General features: G+C 33.6%; 1 protein-coding gene across 6 annotated transcripts in view; it reads right to left on the bottom strand.

Moving 5' to 3' along the window:
• The window catches only part of FUT8 (fucosyltransferase 8), a 394,186-nt gene that overhangs the window by 329,474 nt on the left and 40,236 nt on the right, over positions 1-24,476 (bottom strand). For 3 of the 6 annotated variants that reach the window (XM_031952731.1, XM_031952737.1, XM_031952734.1), the window contains one exon: positions 11,801-11,943. The exons of 2 other annotated variants lie outside the window; for them this stretch is intronic. The gene's annotated coding sequence lies outside the window, so the exon portion shown is untranslated. Of the gene's footprint in view, positions 1-11,800; positions 11,962-24,476 lie in introns of those variants that run through there. One more of the 6 variants, XM_031952732.1, reaches the window with a different exon arrangement.

Raw genomic sequence — 24,476 nt, 5'->3', positions numbered from 1 at the left:
TTAAGAGAGCTTCAAGAAGAAACAGACAGCAAATCTATAATAGTGGGAGATCTCAACCTTACACTCTCAGAATTAGATAAATCAAACCACAAAATAAATAAGAAAACAATTCAAAGAGGTAAATAGAATACTAGAAAAGTTAGGTATGATAGATCCTTGGAGAAAATTAAATGGAGACAGAAAAGGGTACACTTTCTTCTCAGCAGTTCATGGAATCTATATAAAAATTGATCATATATTACGACATAAAAACTTCTAACTCAAATGCAGAAAGGCAGAAATAGTAAATGCATCTGTTTCAGATCATGATGCAATGAAAATTACATTCAATAAAAAGCCACGGGAGAATAGACCAAAAAATAATTGGAAACTAAATATGCTCATCCTAAAGAATGATTGGGTAAAACAGCAAATCATAGACATCATTAATAATTTCACCCAAGAAAATGACAATAATGAGACATCATAGCAAAATGTGTGGGATGCAGCCAAAGCAGTAATAAGGGGAAATTTTATATTTCTAGAGGCCTACTTGCATAAAATAGAGAAAGAGAAAGTCAACGAATTGGGCTTGCAACTAAAAAAGGTAGAAAAGGAACAAATTAAAAACCCCCAAACACTAAACTTGAAACTCTAAAAATAAGAGGAGAGATTAATAAAATTGAAACTAAAAAAACTACTGAATAAATAAAACTAAGAGTTGGTTCTATGAAAAAAACCAACAAAATAGATAAACCCTTAGTAAATTTGATTAGAAAAAGTTAAGAGGAAAATCAAATTGTTAGTCTTAAAAATGAAAAGGGAGAACTCTCCACTAATGAAGAGGAAATTAGAATAATAATTAGGAGTTACTTTGCCAACCTTTATGCCAATAAATTTGGTAACTTAAATGAAATGGAAGAATACCTTCAAAAATATAGCTTGCCCAGATTAACAGAGGAAGAAGTAAATTGGTTAAACAGTCCCATTTTAGAAAAAATAAGCTATTAATCAACTCCCTAAGAAAAAATCCCTAGGACAAGATGGATTTACATGTGAATTCTACCAAATATTTAAAGAACAATCAAGTCCAATGCTATATAAACTATTTGAAAAAATAGGGATTTAAGGAGTCCTACTAAATTCCTTTTATGATACAGACATGGTACTGACACCTAAACCAGGTAGGTTGAAAACAGATATAGAAAACTATAGACCAATCTCCCTAATGAATATTGATTCAAAAAATATTAGCAAAAAAATTACAGAAAATCATCCCCAGGATAATACAACATGACCAAGTAGGATTTATACCAGGAATGCAAGGCTGGTTCAATATTAAGAAAACTATTAGCATAATTGACTATATATCAATAACCAAATTAACAAAAACCACATGATCATCTCAGTAGACAGATTGATAAAATCCAACATTCATTCATAATAAAAACACTTGAGAGTATAGGAATAAATGGACTTTTCCTTAAAATAGTCAGGAGTGTCTATTTAAAATCATCAGTAAGCATCATATGTAATGGGAATAAACTGAAGCCATTCCCACTAAGATCAGGAGTGAAACAAGGTTGCCCACTATCACCATTACTATTCAATATTTTATTAGAAATGCTATCTTCGGCAATAAGAGTTGAGACAAAGATTAAAGGCATTAGAATCAATAATGAGGAAACCAAATTATCACTCTTTGCAGATCATATGATGGTATACTTTGAGAACCCCAGAAATTCTACTAAAATGCTATTAGAAATAATCCACAACTTTAGCAAAATTGCAGGGTACAAAATAAATCCACATAAATCCTCAGCATTTTTATACATCACCAACAAAATCAAACAGCAAGAGATACAAAGAGAAATTCTATTCAAAATAACTGTTGATAGCATAAAATATTTGGGAATCTATCTGCCAAAGGAAAGTCAGGAATTATATGAGCAAAATTACAAAACACTGTCCACACAAATAAAATCAGATTTAAACAACTGGAAAAATATTAAGTGTTCTTGGATAAACCAAGCAAATATAATAAAAATGACAATACAACCCAAACTAATCTATTTATTTAGTGCTATAACAATCAGACTCCCAAGAAACTATTTTAATGACCTAGAAAAAATAACAACAAAATTTATATGGAAGAATAAAAAGTCAAGAATTTCAAGGGAACTAATGAAAAAAAAAAAAAAAACTCAAATGAAGGTGGCCTAACTGTACCTGATCTAAAACTAATGTATATTATAAAGCAGCAATCACCAAAACCATTTAGTATTGGCTAAGAAGAAATAGACTAATTGATCAGTGGAATAGGTTAGGCTTACAGAACAAAATAGTCATTAACTATAGCAATCTAGTGTTTGAACAAAGCCAGAGATCCTAACTTTTGGGATAAGAATTCACTATTTGACAAAAACTGCTAAGAAAACTGGAAATTAGTATGGCAGAAACTAGGCATGGACCCACATTTAACACCGTACACCAAGAGATCAAAATGGGTTCATGATTTAAGCATAAAGAACGAGATTATAAACAAATTAGAGGAGCCAGTTTATCTCTCAGACTTGTGGAAGAGGAATTTGTGACCAAAGAAGAACTAGAGATCATGATTGATCACAAAATAGAAAACTTTGATTATATTGTTAAAAAGCTTTTGTACATGGTCATCCTGCCATCTAGGGGAGGGGGTGGGGGGAGGTAAGAGGTGAAAAATTGGAACAAGAGGTTTGGCAATTGTTAATGCTGTAAAGTTACCCATGTATAAATCCTGTAAATAAAAGGCTATTAAAAAAATAATAATAATATAAAAAAAAAAAGCTTTTGTACAAACAAAACTTACGTAAACAAGATTATTAGTAAACTGCGAAAACATTTTTACAGTTAAAGATTCTGATAAAGGCTTCATTTCTAAAATATATAAAGAATTGACTCTATAGCCATTCTCCAATTGATAAATGGTCAAAGGATATGAACAATTTTCAGATGATGAAATTGAAACTATTTCTACTCATATGAAAGGGTGTTTCAAATCACTATTGATCAGAGAAATGCAAATTAAGACAACTCAGATAACCTGTCAGATGGGCTAAGATGACAGGAAAAGAAAGTGACGAATATTGGAGGGGATACAGGAGAACTGGGTCACTGATGTATTGTTGGTGAAGTTGTGAATGGATCCAGACGTTCTTGAGAGCAATTTGGAACTATACTCAAAAAGTTATCAAACTGTGCATACCCTTTGATCAAGCAGTGTTTCTACTGGGTTTATATCCGAAAGAGATACTAAATAAGGGAAAGGGATCTGCATGTGCAAGAATGTTTGTGGCAGCTCTTTTTGTAGTGGCTAGAAACTGGAAAATGAATGGATGCCCATCAATTGGAGAATGGTTGGGTAAATTGTGGTATATGAATGTTATGGGATATTATTGTTCTGTAAGAAATGATCAGCCGATGAATATAGAGAGGCTTGGTGAGACTTACATGAAGTGATGCTAAGTGAAATGAGCAGAGCCAGGAGATCATCATACACTTCAACAAAAATACTGTATGAGGATCAATTCTGATGCAAGTGGATATCTTCAACAAAGAGAAGATCCAATTCAGTTCCAAATAATTAATGATGGACCGAATCAGCTACATCCCGAAAAGGAACACTGGGAAATGAATGTGGACTACTTGCATTTTTGTTTTTCTTCTCTGATTATTTTTACCTTCTGAATCCAATTTTTCTTGTACAACACGAGAACTGAACAGATCTGCACACGTATATTGTATCTATGTTATATTTTAACATGTTTAACATGTATGAGACTGCCTGCCATCTAGGGGAGAAGATGGAGGGAGGGAAGGGAAAAGTTGGAACAGAAGTGAGAGCAAGAGACAATGTTGTAAAAATTACCCATGCATATGTTCTTTCAATAAAAAGCTCTAATTTAAAAAAATTAATAATAAAATGTTATGTTTAGATCTCTCTCTGAATAAGAATTACATTTCACCAACAAGATGTCTCTTAGGTATCTCAAACTCAACAAATTCAAAACAGAATTCATTTTATCTTTGCCTCCCCCAAATCTCCCACTTTAGAAAACCTGTTACTGTCAAGGGTACCACTATCCTCCCAGTTTCCACCCTGTTGAGTATGTATGTTGAGCATACCCCATTACAATCTAGATGTTGGCTAAATGCTTACTCTTTACCATAGCTCTTCCTCCCTGTTGAGTATGTATGTTGAGCATACCCCATTACAATCTAGATGTTGGCTAAATGCTTACTCTTTACCATAGCTCTAGACAAGGTCTATGATTTTTACCTCTGTAACATCTTTACTCTGACATTGTCAGAGTAACACTCAGGTACAGGACCTTACCACCTCTCATCTGGTCTACTGCTGTAGCTTTCTTGAATGGTTTTTCTGCATCACAAGGTCTAACTATGTCACTCCACTATTCAATAAAGTCTAATGGCATTCAAAAAACTTCATTAACCTGGCCCCCCTTCCTACCTTTACAATATTCTTACATCTTACTCCCATGCACTCTGTGATCTAATAAAACACAGGCTACCTTTGCTGATCCTGGAACAAGATACCATCTCTCAATTCCAAGAATTTTCACGAATTGTCCTCCATCCCAGGAATTCTCTCTTTCTTTATCTCCCAGTTACTGGCCTTAGTCAAGCCCTAAAATACCATCTTCTATACCATCTTTACCCAACATCCCTAATGTTAGTGCCTTCTCCTTTGATTATTTCCATTTTTTTTCTCATGTGTCTTGTCTGTATACAATTTTCATATAGTCTTGCCTCATTAGACAAGTTTTTGAGTTCCTTGAAAACAAGAATTGTCTTTACATCCTTTTGCATTCCAGTGCTCAGCACTCTCCTTCCCTGCCTGCCTCTCCCTCTCTATCTCTGTCTCTCTTTTTTTTTTTTTTCCCTCCCCTGCTTTCCAAAAGAATTCATGCCAGGTAAGTCGTTTATAAAATGAAGCCCCTTGACCCTTCATTGAAAGTTCTATGTATACACTAAAACAGACCAATAAAATTCCTTAACACAATGAGTTAGACGAACAAGAGGGCCTACCTAAAGGGGAAAAAAAATCAAAGATGATAAGCAAGGGAAAATTAATAACATACACTATGGTCAAACTGAGTTTGCAGGTATCCCTTTTTATCCTGTAATACTCTGCACAAAAGCCATCTTCTCCTTTCTCCAGAGAAGACAAATTTCTAGGCTTGCTCTTTTCCATTTTCATTTTCACTATCTTACTGTTTTCGGTTGTCAACAGATTGATTCAAATAAAAGGAAATAACTGAAGTATACAGTGAATATAGAGTCTGCTGCACAACAATTTTACTGAGACAAATAAGAATACTGAAGACTCAAAGGGGGCAAAAATTATTCAGTTGCTTTATTAGAAAAAAACTAATTAGACATATGACACATTAGAGGATGGTTATTAGATTTAAAAAGAGGAATCTTTGCTTTATAAAATCATTTATTTCAAAACCAGTTCCCCGAGGCATATGAAACAATGATTCAATTAGCACAGCTTTTTTTTCAGAATACCTTAATTTCATGAAATGAAATCTACCTGTATTAAATTAAATTATACAATATACTGAGGTTAATTGATAGGATGAATGATCCACATATATTATAATCCAAATAATCTAGAGATTCTTAATAGCCTAACATTGTAGAAAGTGCATTGGATTTGGAGTTTAGTTCAAATCCTAACTCTATTAACTGTGTGATCCTGAGCTAAATATTAAGTCAAAATTTTTTCCATCTGCTAAGTAAAAGCAAAGCAAATGAAGGTGAATTCAACAAAAATTCCAAATTTTATTCTACCTTTAAATCTATGATCGTGTGTATTTATGACAATGTAACATATCTAAAGTATATCTCAATGTAGGCAAATATGCATTCACCTGTAGTAAATTGTAAATGGTTTATAAGTATGAGCCACAGATATGATTCCTGGGTAGTCAGAAGGGCTTTAGCAAAGCAAATCTGAAGCACAGATAGGATTAAGTGAATCTTTTGTTTTTAACTAGGTCTTTTGTTCAACTGGACTTCCCATCCCAGGTCTTTAAAAACCTTACCTTCTGATATCTAATCAGAAAGCTGTTGTAACATCAAACCCCAAGGATCTATTTCTGTAAAACAGCTGCTTATGATGTAGATCTTTACTAAATCCTTTTTACTATCAGCCTGCCCCGGCATCTCCCCTCATGGTGTCTTTCTTCTCATCCTTTCACCCCATTGCCTCACAGTATCTTTCTTCCTTGTTAGAGCTAATTCTTTTAAGGTGATAAACCAGTAAATAGTGTAACCCCTTCCCTTGTTAATCCCATTCTGTGGTTAGTGATCTAAACTGTTCTATAGATTTAGACTGCCAGGCAATGGCATACTCCCAACTTGTCTTATTCCCTTTAATAGCATCTTCTTTCTGGTTAACTGTGAGTTCCACTAAAGAACTTGAGTTTCTTCTTGCTAATTGGTAAAAACTACTTTCCTTGCTAACTCCTGAATGCTACTCACAAAAAAAAAACTAGCAAACTTTTATACCCTGTGATGAATGCCTGACTTGATTTCTTCAGGTCAATTCAACTGTAATTTTATATAATATTCTTTTATAATCTATTGCTCTCCCAAATCTATTTCATATTTACCACTCCTGGTACCTATTTATCTCTTCATTACTGCAACAATAATAAAATATCTATACAATATCTATAAAATATCTATAATTGACAGGTGGACTTCTCCAGACACATCAAGAAAAACTCAGGTTCTTTTGCATAGAAATAGAACAGACAAGATAAGACTAAAAAAGTCCCAGCCAAGGTAAACTACCATCCCAGCAAAATAGAGAATGGCAAACAAAGGATTTATTTGGAACTATTATGTTGGTTGCCAATAGATAATTTTATAAGCTAGTACTTTCTTCTACAAATTTTGTCATTTTTTCCTGGGTCTTTCAATGGTTTGATCACACATATCTATGAGTCTTTTCCCCTTCCTCTCACCCTTCCCAGTGAAAAATTTTCCAGGTTATTTCTCCCATTAACACTAAATCAGTAATAAATAATGTTAATATTAACCCAAGTTGCTTAAAACCCCAAATATTCCTCAAAAAATTGGAATAGCTCCTCTTTTGAACCTACTTAAGACAGCAATAGGCAAATCTTATTCTTCCTAACACTCTTTGCTTCTCTAAGTAACAGAGATTAACAATTCACTTAAAGGATGAAGGGTGAGTGCAGTTCACTATGGAACTTTCACAAGTTTTTCACAGGTTTTTCAGAAGCACACAAAAAAATAGAATATAGTGGTTAGGAAATTAGGAGGAAAAATATCTTAGAAATGATACTTCAACCCTACTGCATTCCACATAACAGACTTCAAGCATCATTCAAAAGAATCTTAAATGAAGATAAGCCAAAAATAATCATTAACTTTATATTTGGCAGATTACAAATGCAAAAAATTATTCATTAGCAAATGTAAAAATTGCACATTATTTTTGTGTGTATCCAATGGGAATGTATGTTCATTAACATTTAAGGAAATCACAGATGGAGAAGTTTAACTTTACAGAACAGACTATATCATACAAGATGGCTATAAAGTAGATTTCTGCAAATCAAATCATATTTTCATTTATTTCACACTATAAAACAGAAAGTGTCTAAACAAAATAGTTACATTCAAATGAAAATCAGTTTTCTGATAAAAACACTAATTTTAACCGAAACAAGATTCAAAAATAAAGACTACGTAGAAAGTTTTAAAATTCTATTTTCTCTTGACAATAAATCTATGTAAAAGATCCTTAATTACCTCGAACTATAACAGCTTTTTCACATTATCAATAATTAATATTTTACCAGATTTTCATAAGACATAAGATAATAATGTGGTCATTTTGACTTATGGAAATTAATAATAGCTAAGAATAAGACAGTATTTAAATAGCATCTTAAGATTTGAAAATTTTTTTCCCATTTTTAACCTTACAATGACCTTGGAGGTAAGTGTCTTTATTTTACATCTGAGGAAACTGAAGCAAACAAAAGTTAAGGGACTTCCCCAGGGTCACACAGTTAATAGAGCTAAGGCTGGATTTGAACTTGGGTCTTCCTGACTCCAAGATGAGTCAACTAGCCAACTAATATAAACCTACAGTTATATGTCTAACAAATAAAATGAATATAGGTATGACTAAACAGATTCCATCAGTATAATTTGGCTATGTTGAAGAAATTTGAATTTGTTATAAATATTACACAAAGATTTGATTGTTTGAGCAAAATATATTTTATATATATATGTTCTCATTTCTGGACTTATACCTGAAAATACAAATCACAGGAGTAAGTATATATTGTTAGTGAAGGGTAATCCTGAAGGGAACAAGAGAACAGAAGACCTGGTTTCAAATCCTGAAGTTATCTAAAACAACCACGTAAAAAGTCCCTTAAGTTCTGTGAACTTTAGTTTCTTTTCATGCAAATTAGGGCTAATATTTTGGCCCAGTGATACCTCTAAAAAAGTCAATTCCCTGAAACCAGTGAAAGAAGAAAAGGACACACCCTTTACGAAAATATTTAGAGCGCCTCTTTTTGTAGTGTAAAGAATGAGAAATCAAGGGAGTATCATTCTCAGATGGAGAATGACTACTAAATAAAATTACAACATATGAATGTAATGGAATATTAGAGTACTGTGATGAAAGAAATGAAAAAAGACAGTTTCAAAGAAACTTGAGAAGACTGTTATGATGAATATATGATACTGAAAGTGAGCAAGACCAGGAGAACCATTTTTTATTATAGCTTTTTATTTACAAGATAAATGCATGGTAATTTTTCAGCATTGACCCTTGCAAACCTTTTGTTCCAAATTTTCCTCTTCTTCCCCTACTCCCTCTCCCAGATGGGAGGTAGACCAATACATGTTAAATGTTAAAATACATGTTAAATACAATATATGTATACATATCCACATAGTTATTTTGCTGCACAAGAAGAATCAGACTTTGAAATAATGTAAAATTAACCTGAGAAGGAAATCAAAACTGCAAGCAGACAAAAATAGAGTGATTGGAAATGCTATATAGTGGTTCACACTCATTTCCCAGAGTTCTTTCCCTGGGTGTAACTGGTTCTATTCATTATTGAGCAAATGGAACTGATTTGGTTCATCTCATTGTTGAAGAGAGTCACATCCATCAGAACTGATCATCATATAGTATTGTTGTTAAAGTATATAATGATCTCCTGGTCCTGCTCATTTCACTCAGTATCAGTTCATGTAAGTCTCTCCGGGCCTTTCTGAAATCCTCCAGGAGAACAATATATATAATAACTTTACAAAGACAAACAAAAATGAAAGATTTAAGAACTTTGATCAATACAATGCCCAACCATTATTCCAGAGGCTTAATAATGATACATGCTGCCCACCTCCTGAGATCCTACTCAAGATGCAGAACTATATACACATATTTGGGACGCGGTCCATGTAGGAATTATATCACCTGAAAATGCATGCTTGTTAACAAAAGTTTTATTTGTTTGTTTGTTTTTTATGGGGAAGGGAGAAAGTTGATAGGATAATATGGAAATACAATTTAACTATTTTTTAAAATTTTAATGGGAATAATAAAACTACTTTTCAGAGTTGCTGTGACTAATGAGCTATTTTATATAATCCACAAAAGGTTATACAAATGTGATCTATTACTACAAAGGCCATATTATGCTTTCTTTCTAATTATGATGAGATGTGCAGATTAATCCTTTTTAAAACTAAGCATTTAGACTAAAAGCTGTTAAAGTATTGATTCCTCTCAAGTCAGAGCTTTTAAATAAGGATGTTACTTTAACAAATCAAACATTCTTTTCAAGTATTATTTGTTTAGCATATTTTGAAAAAACTTTTTTTTAAGCTGATTCACTGGACAATACTATAGCTGAAAGAAACCTCAAAGTCAAACTCCTCATTTTTCAAATGTGTACCTAGAGAAATTAAGTGAACCACCCAGGAGTGAATTTCAGAGGAGAAACTGGAACCTAAGTTTTCTAAAGAGTCAATATTCTATCCTGATAAGTTATCATTTTGCTTTTATTAAACTGAATCATTCCACAAAGAAGAGATGAATTCATTAAAATCTGGGTCACTTATTCTTAAGCTGATGCAGCATTTTACAGTGAGAAAAAAAGCATCAGTCTAGGAGTCAAGACTGTCAAGTTCAAGCCCTACCTCCACCAATTTTTTAACTAAAACAAAAAATTTATTGACAGGTTGCTTTTATATGACCCTTATTTCCAAATATATACCTCTCCTCACCTCAACCCAGAAAGCCATCTCTCATAACAAAGAGTAAGAAAGAAGGGGGTAAAATCATCAAAATCAACCAACATATCAAGCAAAAAAAACAAACTTTTTTTCATCTCTTCTTTGGGACTCCACCAAGTTAGATATTTAACCAGTAAATATTTAAATCCTCTTAAGAATTTCTGTTTTCAGAGAGGCTTGGAGAGAATTACATGAACTGATGCTAAGTAAAATGAGCAGAACCAAGAGATCATTATATACGTCAACAACAATACCTGTATGAAGATGTAATCTGATGGAAGTGGATTTCTTTGACAAAGAGACCTAATTCAGTTTCAATTGATCAATGACAGACAGAAGTAGCTATACTCAAAGAAAAAACACTGGGAAATGAATGTAAACTATTTGCATTTTTGTTTTTCTTCCCGGGTTATTTTTACCTTCTAAATCCAATTCTCCCTGTGCAACAAGAAAACTGTTTGGATCTGTACACATACATTGTATCTAGGATATACTAGGACATATTCAACATATATAGGACTGCTTGCCATCTAGGGGAAGGGGTGGAGGGTGGGAGGGAAAAATTGGAACAGAAGTGAGTGCAAGGGATAATGTTGTTAAAAAAAAAAAAAAATTACCCTGGCATGGATTCTGTCAATGAAAAGTTATAGAAAGAAAGGAAAGAAAGAAAGGAAAAAGGAAAGAGAAAGGAAAGAGAAAGGAAAGAGAAAGGAAAGAGAAAGGAAAGAGAAAGGAAAGAGAAAGGAAGGAAAGGAAGGAAAGGAAAGAAAGAAAGAAAGAAAGAAAGAAAGAAAGAAAGAAAGAAAGAAAGAAAGAAAGAAAGAATTTCTGTTTTCAGTGACATAAAATTTATGTATTTACTTAATAGATATAGCAAATAATTCAATTTAACCACTATTTGTTCCACTCTCCCAGCATTCAACAATCTGAGAGGATAGAGTTAGAAGCAATCCCCACTTTCACTTGAGGTCTCAGAAGGGTACTTTGGATTCAAAGTCAGAAGTTAAAAAATTTGAATTCCTGCTCTGCTATCTGAAGTCTGTGTGACTGAGTAAAAGTCGCTTCAGTCAACAAGCAAATAATAAATATGTATAGGGTGTTCAAGGAGGACTAATGGGTCTAGTGTGAAGGCTTGCCAAGCCCTTTACAGGGCTGCTCATCTTCCAGCTATTAATAACTCAGTTCTCACCTGTGGATCCAAAAAATCATAGTCTATATAGAGGCTACACTCTGGAGGGGGTAAAGCCATGTCAGAACAGACAGCCTATACCAGGTTCAGAGTAACCGACAAAGTCCTCAGTGAATTAGGGGGTTGTGTAGCCCACACAAGTAAAGACTTCCCTAGAATGGAATGGGCAAATGAGAACAATCTGTTTCAAAGGCCACGAAAGTGGCTAAAACATGTGCTGTGGAGTGTTTAGAGCTTGGTAAGAAATCAGACACTTACAATCATCCACTGAATTCTGGGCCATCACTGGTTTTCAATGATGCTGGAAGACAGAGGGAGGATGACAACTTTGAGCAACTCTGCTTCACTTAAATCCAATTTACATGCCAGTCAAGTAATCATCTCATGATATCATTGGTTCTCTTGGAGAATAAAGCAGAAACAATTGTATACTTACAATGCATATATATATATATATACACATACACACACACACACACATACACATATACACACACACATACAAATACATATATACATGCATATGAGTATGTGTATGTATTTTTAAGTGCAAATTAATTTTGAGCATATCAAGAAAAACCTCAAGTCTAGTGGCTTTTGAACTTCCTAGGAATTCTAAGAGGTGGAAGTAAGAAAGGTATGCCTTCCAAGCATAGGGTAACAATCTGTAAAAAGTAACAGAATTGAAATATGGGAAGAAGGCAAGGTGTGGCATATGTGAGGAGGAATAATGTATAAAACTAGAAAAGTAAGCTGGAGCCAGATTGTAAAGGGCTTTAAATACCAAAGAAAATTATATTTGTCATTCTTGCCTTTTAGGAACAACACTTCAGCAGATGTGTAAAGAATAGAATGAAGAAAGCAAATACCTGAAACAGGGAGATCAGTTAGGTTATTTACAAGCCCAGATGAAAGGGCCTGAAATATGATGATAAGACATGAGTGGAGAAATGCTTAGAGAGACTGTGAGAGTAGAATCCACGATACATGGCAATTGATTAGATATATGGACTGAGAATAAGGAGGCCAAGATGTCTTAAAGACTGCAAACAAAGAAAAAAAAAAAATGCACTCCTGACACCTCTTTGTTTATGACTTCCTCCCTCCCACTCATCCCCTTTCTCTTGTCAAGTTATGGGTCAAGAGAGGAAGTAAACTGAAGGGGCAAGAGAGGAAGTAAACTGATAACTATTCCCAAAACTAAATAAACTTTAAATTAACAGGAAACTATCATCTCAACGAGTAAACTTCTGGCAAAATTATACCTAAAAAAAGGAAAAAAATTATACATAAAAGTTTTGCAAATTTAATGGAAGGCATTTGTATTATTAGCACTATATAGTAGACTTAATCCCAAAACACTTTTGCTAACTCAGCTTTGCAAATGCCTTCTCATATAATTGGAAAAAAAAGAAACTATATGATTTTTTAAAAATTGTTCAAGAGCTTTAATTTTGCATATTTTCTTCTATTTCACAAATTGTTAAACTATCTTTAAAATGATAATCCTGTAAATGAAATGATGCTGGCTACAATCAATTTTCATTTACGCCTCCAGAGGATTAAAAAAACCTCATACAATCCAAGGTTTAGTGGAAAGTATGATTTCTATAGTCAGAGCTCCTGGGTTCAATGCTACCTCTTAATTCTAGCTCTCCATTATCTCACTACAATCAATAATTGGCCATCAGAGAGTGAAAACTTCTGGGCCTAACTTTCTTCCTTTAAACTCTGAGAGGAACTGATTAGATCAGGGGATCTTAACCTGGGACCCATAATTTTTTTTTTTTTTTTTTTTGTATTTTAACAATTCTCAATTTAATTAATTTCCTTCATGATTCTATATTTTATTTATGCATTTAAAAGCATTATTCTGAGAAAGAATCCATAGGCTTTAACAGAATGCCAAAGGGGTCTATGACCCAAGGCAAGCTAATCTCTTCACATGATCTCTCTCAAATTCCTTACATGCCTCCATGATTCTACAACCTTTATGGTTCCACAATCTATTTTTTCCTTCTTATGGACACTGAATCAAACTACACTAAGAATCAGAAAAACCTAGGTTCAAATTCTACTGATAGTTCAATCATTAAGCATTTACTGAACAAGTATTAGAGCACTGCATCTAGGGCAACTAGGTGGCATAGCTCAGCATAGTGCTGTACCTACAGTCAAATAGGCTCAATTTCCTGAAATCAAATGCAATCTCATACACTTCCTAGCTATGTGACTCTTGGCAAGTGACTTAACCTTGTTTGCCTCAATTTTCTCATCTGTAAAATGAGCTGAAGAAAGAAATGGTAAACCACTCCACATCTTTGCCAAGAAAACCCCAAATGGGGTCCCAGAATTGGTTGCTGTCCTTTGTTCTTGAAGAGAACCAAAAGACACCATTATGTTAAAGTCAAGTTACAATGTGTCTGATTATGGCTGATCAAACCAATACGAACTTAGAATGCTCTGCCACAGATCAGACACAAATAATGCATGTGAACATTTGAGGTGGCTTCTCCTATGTGCACCTTTCGTTTCTTTTGGGCTAATTCTATTCTGCTGTGCTCATACCTTTTCTAATGAAGGCATGCCATGTTGGGTGGTCCTATGCCAATCGATTCTAAACTTCTTAAGAGAGATCTTGAGTGTCACCATATCACTTTTTCTTACCACTTTGTGAGTGCTTGTCCTGTGTTAGTTCTCCATAAAATAATTTTTTTGGCAAGCATACATTTGGCAATTGGACAGTATGGCCCACCCAATGGAATTGTGCTCTCTGCAGAAGTTAGAATGCTTGGTAGTTTAGTTCAAAAAAGGACCTCAGTGTGTCTGGCACCTTCTCTTGCCAGTAATCTTCAGAATCTTCTTAAGACAATTCATATGGAGGGAATTGAGTTCCCTAGCATGGTGCTGATATACCGTCTAGGTTTCATGATACTGTCAATTTCATAATGGCATGCTTGTGTGGGTTCTGAACAATGGACAATGCTCTCATGCTTTCCCAGTCACCAATGGAGTGAAACAAGGCTGTGTGCTTTTTTCCCATGCTTTGGAGCATAATGTTTTTCACAGAGTTGGATATATCTGAACAGTAAAACACTACTATACTAATAGTACCTGGGGATACCGGGTATAAAGAGGGCCTCCAGTGGTAGCTGGGGGGAATCAGGAAAGGTCACATCTAAGAGATGATATTGAGCAATTCCAATAGACTTGGGATGAAAAGTGCCATTCACATCCAGAGAGATAACTAAGGAGATCGAATGTGGATAAAAGCATAGAATTTTCACTTTTTTTTAGTTTGCTTTTCTTTTCTTTTTTTTTTTTTTTCTCCTCCCATTTTGATCTGATTTTTCTTGCATAGTGTGATGAATATAGAAATATGTTTAGAAAAACCACATTTAACCTATATCAGATTGCTTGCTCTCTTGAGGTAGGAGGAGGGAATTCAGAACATAAGGTTTTACAAAGGTGACCGCTGAAAACTATCTTTACATGTATTTGGAAAAATAAAATAGTATTTAAAAATATAAGAGATGATACCTGGGCAAAGCTTTTATGGGAATACTAACATACAAAGGTGAGGAAGAAAGTGATCATTCCAAACATGACAGAAAGCCTGGACACAGGCATTATCAAACTTAGAACCACATATCAAACCACAGAACCACAGATATGTCTATTCTTTTCTACTCTTTAAGCAACAACTCTAAAACTTCTAAGTTGTAGCCATACTGTAGTAATTTTAACACAGATGAAATCGCAAATTCTTGAAATAACTTAATTTCTATTTAATATTTTTAAAGCAAAAATATTCCTAGCATAGGAAATTTTCTTATACCATCTATAATATCCATAAAAGTTTTTTGAAAGAGCTTGTGAAATGCTAATATATAATTATTTCAAAATTAGATATTTATCCTTTCTATCTATTACCAGGATGCTGCATGCCTTAGATGTATGACTCCCTGATTTAAATTAGATTAAGGATATCTGATGTCTTTAACTAAAGCTTTTTATTTTTCAAAACATATATGTAGTCAATTCTTCAACATTAGCTCTTGCAAACCCTGTGTTCCAATTTCCCCCCGCTTCCTCCATGCTCTCCCCTAGATGGCAAATAGTCCAATATATGTTAAACATAGTAGAAATACATGTTTATATACACATTTATACAATTATAGTGCTGCACAAGAGATAAAAAGAAGCAAAATAAAAGGCAAGCAAACAACAAAAAGAGTGAAAATACTATGTTGTGATCCAATACTCAGTTCTCACAGTCCTCTGAATGTAGATGGCGCTCCATCACTGAACAACTGAAACTGGTTTGAATCATCTATTTGTTGAAGAGAGCCATGTCCATCAGAATCGATCAACATATGATCTTCTTGTTACCATTTACAATGACCTCCTGGTTTTGCTCATTTAAGAAATAAGGCCTTTTTCAGAATCTTTGAATATAAAAATGTTTTCCCAATTTATTGCTTCCCTTCTAATCTTATCTGCATTAGTTTTGTTTGTGGAAAAACTTTTTAACTTAATATAATCAAAATCATCTATTTTTTGATTAATAATGATCTCCAGTTCTTCTTTGAAAAGAAATTCCTTCCTCCTCTACAAATTTGAGAGGTAAACTATCCTTTGTTTTAATTTGTTTATAATATCATTCTTTATGTCTAGATCATGAACCCATTTCGACCTTATCTTGGCACACAGTTAGGTGTGGGTCAGTACCCTAGTTTCTGCCATACTTGTTTCCATTTTCCCAGCAGTTTTTGTCAAATAGTGAGTTCTGATATCTTTTAAAAATCTTTTATTTAAAATTCATTCAACTAGGTCAGATAGATGGCACAATATATAGAGCACTGGCCCTGTAGTTGGGAAGACCTGAGTTTAAATTCAGCCTTAGACACTTAGTACTTAGTACTTCCTAGCTGTATGACCTTAGACAAGTCACTTAATCCCAATTGCCTCACAAAAGGAAAAAAACAATATATAAACCATTTAGTTTAGTTTATTTAAATATATAAACCATTTAGTTTAGACAACAGTGTCAAACAATGTTAATAAATGTTCATGAACACTGAAAAATGCTGACAATTAAATGCAAGACCCCAAGTTTACCATTTGTTAAGTTTCTATATGTTTTCTGATGCTGTTTGAGAAATGATTTTATTACTTATAATCCAAAGAAACAATCATTTTAAAAAATTAATTCTTGCTTAATGTTAAAATGCTTAAAAGTTATTTTTCTACCATTTATTGAGCCCTTTTTGATGTAAAATTTGAAATACTCCTTTTGCCCCATTTTTGTTATATCTAGGGTTCCCTCTACATTATGTCATCTCTTCCTTAAATCAGAATCTTTCTTCTTCCCTATCTCCTACTTTCTGACTACTCTCATCATAAGCTGCCTATGTAACCTTGGGACTGGAGTTAGAAAGCTATTCTCAAAACACTGCTTGCCCCGTTTCCTCAACTATAAAATGAGGATAATACTATCACCTGTCTCTCAAGGTTATTGCAAATAAATGAGATAAATATCTGAAAGCACTTAGCAGAATGTCTTATAAAATAAAAAATAAATAATATTAAACTAATGTTTATTTCCTCCCTTTTTTCTTCCTTCATTACTATCCCTAACTGAGGTGCCCTCTCCTTGGCTATGCCTACTGTCTCACAGGCTTTAAGGCTTTCAAAGTCTGTTCTACTCAAACTCCACAACAACCCAATAAAGCAGGTATTATAAATGCTATTCTCATTTCACAAATATAGTAACAGGAACTGAGAGAGGTGGGATGACTTGGCTAGGGTCACAAAGCTGATAAATATCTAGGATGGAAAAATTCAAATTTAGATCTGTTAGGACCCCTAACTACCTGTTTTCCATATAAGACATTCCACTTCTTCTCCCTAAAGCTTTGCAAATGGGGTCCCCCAATTCTGTGATGTACTCCCTCATGCCCTGTGCCTCATCTCTAAGAAAAGATGAGGAGAGACAAAATTTGGGGCATATCTCTGAAATAGTGGAATAAAGAAAAACCATCTTAGCAAACAGCAAAGAAAGATAGGGAAGGACCCGGGAAAGTATAAACATTATAAACTAAAAGGAAATAACAAGAACTAGAGGGTAGGCCAACAATTATTAGTGTTCTAAGTAGATAAGAATTCAAAAAACGCCACTTGGATATAGTGACTAGATTAGTAGTGATTTTCAAGTCAACTTTAATATCAAGTAGTAGCAGAAGTCAAACTACAAAGAATTGAGGAATGACTTCAGATTAACTTTTCTAGAATTCTGCCTATGGAGATGAGGAGAGAATTTAGGATGACACATTGAGGAGATAACAGCAGGATTAGGAAAGGGAAGGGAAGACCTAGGAGAAGGAGTAAAGAACTATCACTGAAAATTCACCAGGAGTTGGAAAGAGGCTTAAGGACATGGGAAAAGGGTTTCAGCAAAAGGGAAGCTGTATTCCTTCACTGAGACAAGGGCTGGGGGGGTAGGGAGATTGTTGAATGTGGGGGAGAGAAACAAAGGGAACTCATGGTAGATGGTCCAAAGTTGAAATATCTACTTAGAATGAGGAGCAGAGAAGCAAAATGGACAACTTTTGTTGGAGGCTTAAGTAAAAATTGTCTTCAGCAGCCATGGAAATATGATAGGCTCTCCCAGTTAGTGATCCTGTCACCCAACATCACCTATCTTATTTTCTGATCCATTTCAAGTTTTCCTTTTCTACAATGATACATTTCCAAGTAATATTCTACTGAAACAATCTCAAGTTATATTTGAATCATGACTTCGCCATTTCAGTTTTATTACTCTCTTACCTTTAAGCCTACAGACAGAAGTAATAAAATAAAAACACAGTTTAGGGGCAAGCTCACAAAAAGTTAGTCAAGGTAATCATCAGCTTTCCACCTTCCATAATCAGTCTTCAAACTGAAGAAGAATGTCATATGACAGTCACCAAAAATATCCTCCAACAAGCCAAAGCATTACTTACTAATGTTTTGACTTTTTTCTATTATCAGTATTCATCTCTCTCTTTTCTAAACCAACCACTGTTTCAAAGAATGGACCAAAAAATTACAAGGCCTTTCCATGGCAATCCATGTAAAACAATCATATTTTGGAAATATCATTTTTACTCCACATTAGTGAAAGTCTATTTTTGTGACTAGAATCCTCTTCTATAAGTTCTACACTTCTGTCTTAACTGAATTCCTCATCTTTGTTACTTTATACCATTATAAAATTTGAAAAATGATATCTCACATCAGTTGGGGGGGGGGGAACCCACTATGGTCATTTCTCATCAGTATCCTTTTTAGTAGAGCATCTTCCCCTATTTTTATTATTTTTGAGTTAATTTTAAAATTAAATTATGCCCTCAGATAAAAGTTCTATACTGTTTCAAGTTCTTAAAATTTCTGGATTCTTTTCAAAAATACTTTTTGTTGTTGTTTTCTTTGTTTCTGGGAGAAGTTTGAGGTTTCCCAAGACAATTTAACCCAGTCTCTTCCTCTCTCTCTCTTTTTTTTTTTTTTTTTTTTTTTTTTTACAATTGTGAGCCCAATTCACTGTTCATGGGATATCAAGCTAAAATAAATATATACCTTTTGCCTTGATTACAACATACAATTAGATGTACAATCTATATAAATCTCCATCACTTTAACATATCACACCACACTCCTAACCCCAACTACCACCTCCCCCACACACACACTTACAGACAAGCTCTAAAGGTTGCATCTAACTTTACATCAAAATCAGACATACTTTATCCATTTGTTTTTCCTGAATAAATGTTTGGTCCCAATTCTTTATCCAACTACTCTCTGACTAGTTTTTGGACCTCATAGTAGGATCTACAATGTTCGAAATACTTGAAGCAATGAGCACATCCTCAAATGGGAGCAATAGAGGACCTTATCTTAAATAAAGAATCCCTCCTCAATTTGGAGGGATTTGCAATTTATCCCATCTGCAACATGGCAAACACATCTGATGAGCATTCAGCTCTTGGTCACATTTGATCTTATTGATCATAGGCTAGAACAAAGTCATCTCTGTTGTATCTTTCATGGAATCTGACAATTTCGATGGCTATATGAGAGACCTTGTTGGAAGTGAATCTTTTAAGCAGTTACTAGCTTTATAAACCAAATGTTTTTTCATTGTCAGGCAACTTTATGAAGGTAAATATGTATTCTTCTGTGGAATATCACTTTGTGAAAGCCTATTTCTTTCCTATTAATACCACTATCAACAATGCCTCCAATACAGAGACACCTTAGACAGATGGTTCAGTGGATAAAATATTAGACCTGGAGCCAAGAAAATTCCAGTTTAAATTCAACTTCAGGCACTTGCTAGCTGTGTAATCCTGAACAACTTATTTGACCTTTTCTTGCCTCAGTTTCCTTACCTATAAAATGGAGATGAAAATAACACCCGCCTACAAGGGTAATGAGGATAAAATGATAAAATATTAAGTGCTGTGCAAATCTTAAAGTACTATGTAACTACAACCTATTGTTATTGGGATCATAAAAATCTTACATAAAAGAGAAAATAAGCACAAATGGTGTATAGCTCCTAACATGATTTCCTTTTACCTTTTCTCAATATTTGTGAGGTCCAAGATTTTTTATGTAACTTTGTCTCTACCTCCTTCAAGTACTTTACGAATAATACCTCACACTCGCAAATATCGCCTCAAACAAAGAATCTCTAAATATACTTGATCTGATTCAAATACATTTCCCAACTTTGTTCTCTTTAGTTCTACTTCTACTTCTCCTATGATCATTTGAAACTGATATTTAAAATCGAAATGTGTTGGCTCCACTACTCAATGGTTTAAGAAGGAAAAAAACATACATTTAAAAAGATTTTCTTAATTTTTTAAATAAAATTTCTAATTTTTGTTCTACATACACCAACACTTACACAACCTTAAGTGACTTTGCCGAGCTGGTTCTCTCTAAGCTTACTTTCTACAAGTTTAACTGTGTTCTGCATCTGTTTTATGAGGTAATACCACTAATAATCTTTCATCCTCTTTCTCTGTAAGATTTTACAAGGAAGTTTGCATTATAAATTGGTGTTGCCTTTGGCTGCTATCTCTATGCTTGGTGGAGAAGTTGAAGAAGTTATTCTGAAGCTTTCTAAGCTTTGGTCTCCTTATAATCACTGACTTATGGGATTCAATTTTTATACGAAATTCATGTCCTCCTCCTACCTATATTCCATTTTTCATAACAAGTAAGAGTTGAAAGTCAGGTACAAATAGAGTTATTTCATTTGCATATCATGGGGTTTTTTTTCCTCATTATTAGTGTAATCAGTGTTCTAAATGTACATACAAAATTGATAGAGGAATGACTTCTATGTCAGTAACAATATACTTCCTATCCACTAAAATGCAATGTTCTTTTTATGTTTGCCATATCCAACAACAAGCAATTTTTTTCTTAAAGACAATATTCATGATTCATCATATGTACAATGTCAGTAGTGGCTTCTCAATTCTTATTACTAATTCATTGCATCAAATTTCTTACTATCCTATTATTCTCATCTTTACAATGAAGTAACCAAGTTTCAAAGTATACATGGAGTTTATTTGTAGAATTAATGAGTTCTTAGAATTTAATCTCACACTATTATCCTACAAGTTCAATTTAGTAAATAATACAGAGTTTAAGCCATGACTAAGAGGATGTTATAGGACATAAAAAAAGACAAAGAGTTTCCGCACAACAAAAAAAAGTACCTAGTCTAATGAGAAAAATAACTGAGACAGGGAAATCTTCACATCAAATACTTCTGATAAAAGATGAATATCTAAAATTTATAAGGAAGTGATATCTAATTGATAAGTAAGATGAACAATTTTTGAAAGGGAACTTACCAATAATTGTTATGGGTCTGAACTCTGAAACTTGTTTCAGAAGATTCTTACAAGGTGTTAAATCAGTGGAATTGATGAAGGTTATCTAGTTTAGCATGGTGATTAATACTTCTCTAAATTCAGTATGATTGATTTAATCTTACAACAAATAATGGTTTCCTAGTGATATAATGATTGGTTTATTCTCAATGTAGAGTATATAAGCTGGGACTGAAAGCAAGAGACAGACTCAGAAGGGCTCAGAGACTCAGAAGGGCTAGACACAGACTCAGAAGAGAGGCAGAGCCAGATTCATTCACTTCATCTCACAGCACCCTGGTGGCTGGCCTCCTGCATTTCTCCACAGAGACCAAGGCCTGTCTGAAAGGCCTCAAGAAAACTAGCCAGGGCCCCAGGCAAGGAAACTAGATTTTGAAGGATTCAATAAAGAATTTGGATTTTAACACCTGGCTATTCTTGTGATGATTAATCTGCTGAAATGAAGACTGGTCCCAAGACCTCCAGAAAACCAAACAAGAACATAGCAAATAATCATATAAAAAAATGTTCAAAATCATTGAAAATCAAAAATTCAGATTAAAACACTAAGATTCCACCTGGCCCCCATCAAATTGTCAAAATTAAAAATAAAATTATTGTCTGGACCCAATGCAGTAGAAACAGACACTATTTATTACATTAATTGTAATATAATTGTAATCACTGAAAAATGAATTAGTCAAACCTTTTTGGAAAGCAATTTGGAAATATACAATAATAATGACCAAAATGTCACCTTTGACCCATTAATCCCACTATTAGGCCTATCCACTAAATGGATTATAAATGAGTAGGAAGAAGTCTAGCAGCACTATTTTTAATAGTTTAAAAAAACTGGAAGGAAACTGTCAGAAGAATAATGGCTGAACAAGTTGTGTTATATGAACTATAATAATAGCCTATTATTAGGTTTTAAGTATGATAAATATAAAATATTCAAAGAAATATAAAGATTTATATGAAATGATACAAAAAGGCCAAATAATTATATACATAAACATTGACCACAATTATGTGTTTAAACAAAAGCAACAATAACAAATTCACAATACATATAAACTTCAAAAAGAATAGAAAAAGAATTACAACTGCTAGTGGATACAATTAAATATATGTATATCTGTATGTGTGCATATGTATATACACACATAGACACATGAAGATCTTTCAAAATTACTTTTAAAAAATTAACAATAAAAAAATAACAGATTAAAGGCATCTAAAAAAATCACACAAATTTGTTTGACTTATTGATTTATTTTTTCTTATGATCTTATTCAGATATTTGAATACCTGTATATGACAACAGAAGTCAAAAGGTGTTTGTTGTGTGTTGATCTTTTTTTGGGGGGTGGGGGGGTGGGGGGGGGGGAAGGGAGGTTATATCTAAGATTTCAGTTCAGGAAACTCCTGGTGTGGAACCTCATCTAAAACTGGAGTATTAAAGAGTTATCAAGGCCACTAAGAAGTTAAGTGGCTTCACCACAGATCACATGCATAGAAAGTACAAGTTCAAAACAGAATAAATCCAAGGCTTACTAACTCAACTCAGGCTTTTCCCTACTACTCCATTCTGCCTCTAAGAAATTATGACAAAATATGCATTTTAAAAATATTATTAACAAAAAAATTTCAATCTTTCATTTAACTACAGTAACAAAGAAATTAGAGGAGCTAGGTGTACAGTGGATAGAGTTCCAGGCCTAGAATTGGGAAGATATCTTTCTAAGTTCACATCTGGCCTCAGATATTTCTTAGCTATGAAACCTTGGACATTTCACTTAAACCCCTTTTGATTCAGTTTCTTCATCTATAAAAGGAGATGGAGAAGAAAATGTCAAAACATTCCAATATCTTTACTAAAAAAAATCCCAAATGAAGTCACAAAGAGATGGGGATAAGAAAAATGATTGACCAACAAAGTGAGAAATGGATTCTAATCTATCAGTAGTATCTGGTTGTGAAATAAATAACAAGCATAGGTACTAGACCTATAGGGAATTACCAGAAATGGCAACTCTTTCTACCCATTCAAACTTGCACTTTAAATTGTCAACTTAACTACTGATAATATAAAATATTTAGGAATCTATCTGCCAAGGGAAAATCAGAAACTTTATGAGCAAAATTACAGACCACTTTTCACACAAATTAAGTCTGATCTAACCAATTGGAAAAATATTAAATGCTCTTGGATAGGGCGAGCAAATATAATAAAGATGACAATATTACCTAAACTAATCTACTTATTTAGCGCTATACCAATCAGACTCCCAAAAAACTATTTTAATGACCTAGAAAAAATAACAACAAAGTTCATATGGAAAAACAAAGGTCAAGAATTTCAAGGGAATTAATGAAAAAAAAATCAAATGATGGTGGCTTAGCTGTACCAGATCTAAAACTATACTATAGAGCAGCAGTTACCAAAACTATTTGGTATTGGCTAAGGAATAGATTAGTTCATCAGTGGAATAGATTAGGTTCAAGGGATAAAACAGTCAACAAATATAGCAACCTAGTCTTTGACAAACCCAAAGATCCCAGCTTTTGGGATAAGAACTTACTGTTTGATAAAAATTGCTGGGAAAATTGGAAACTAATATGGCAGAAACTAGGCATTGATCCATACTTAACGCATACACCAAGATAAGGTCAAAATGGGTTCATGACCTAGGCATAAAGAATGAAATTATTAATAAATTAGAGGAACATAGGATAGTTTACCTCTCAGACCTGTGGAAGGGGAGGTTTTTATGACCAAAGCAGAACTAGAGATCATTACTGATCACAAAATAGAAAATTTCGATTATACCAAACTGAAAAGTTTTTGTACAAACAAAACTTATGCAGACAAGATTAGAAGGGAAGCAATAAACTGGGAAAATATTTTTACAGTCAAAGGTTCTGATAAAGGCCTCATTTCCAAAATATATAGAGAATTAACTCTAATTTATAAAAATCAAGCCATT

Source organism: Sarcophilus harrisii, chromosome 2 (assembly GCF_902635505.1).
Source record: "Sarcophilus harrisii chromosome 2, mSarHar1.11, whole genome shotgun sequence".
In the NCBI taxonomy this organism is placed as follows: Eukaryota; Metazoa; Chordata; class Mammalia; order Dasyuromorphia; family Dasyuridae; genus Sarcophilus; species Sarcophilus harrisii.
The sequence above is the reverse complement of the archived record's forward strand: the minus strand, read 5'-3'. Positions and strand labels throughout refer to the sequence as shown.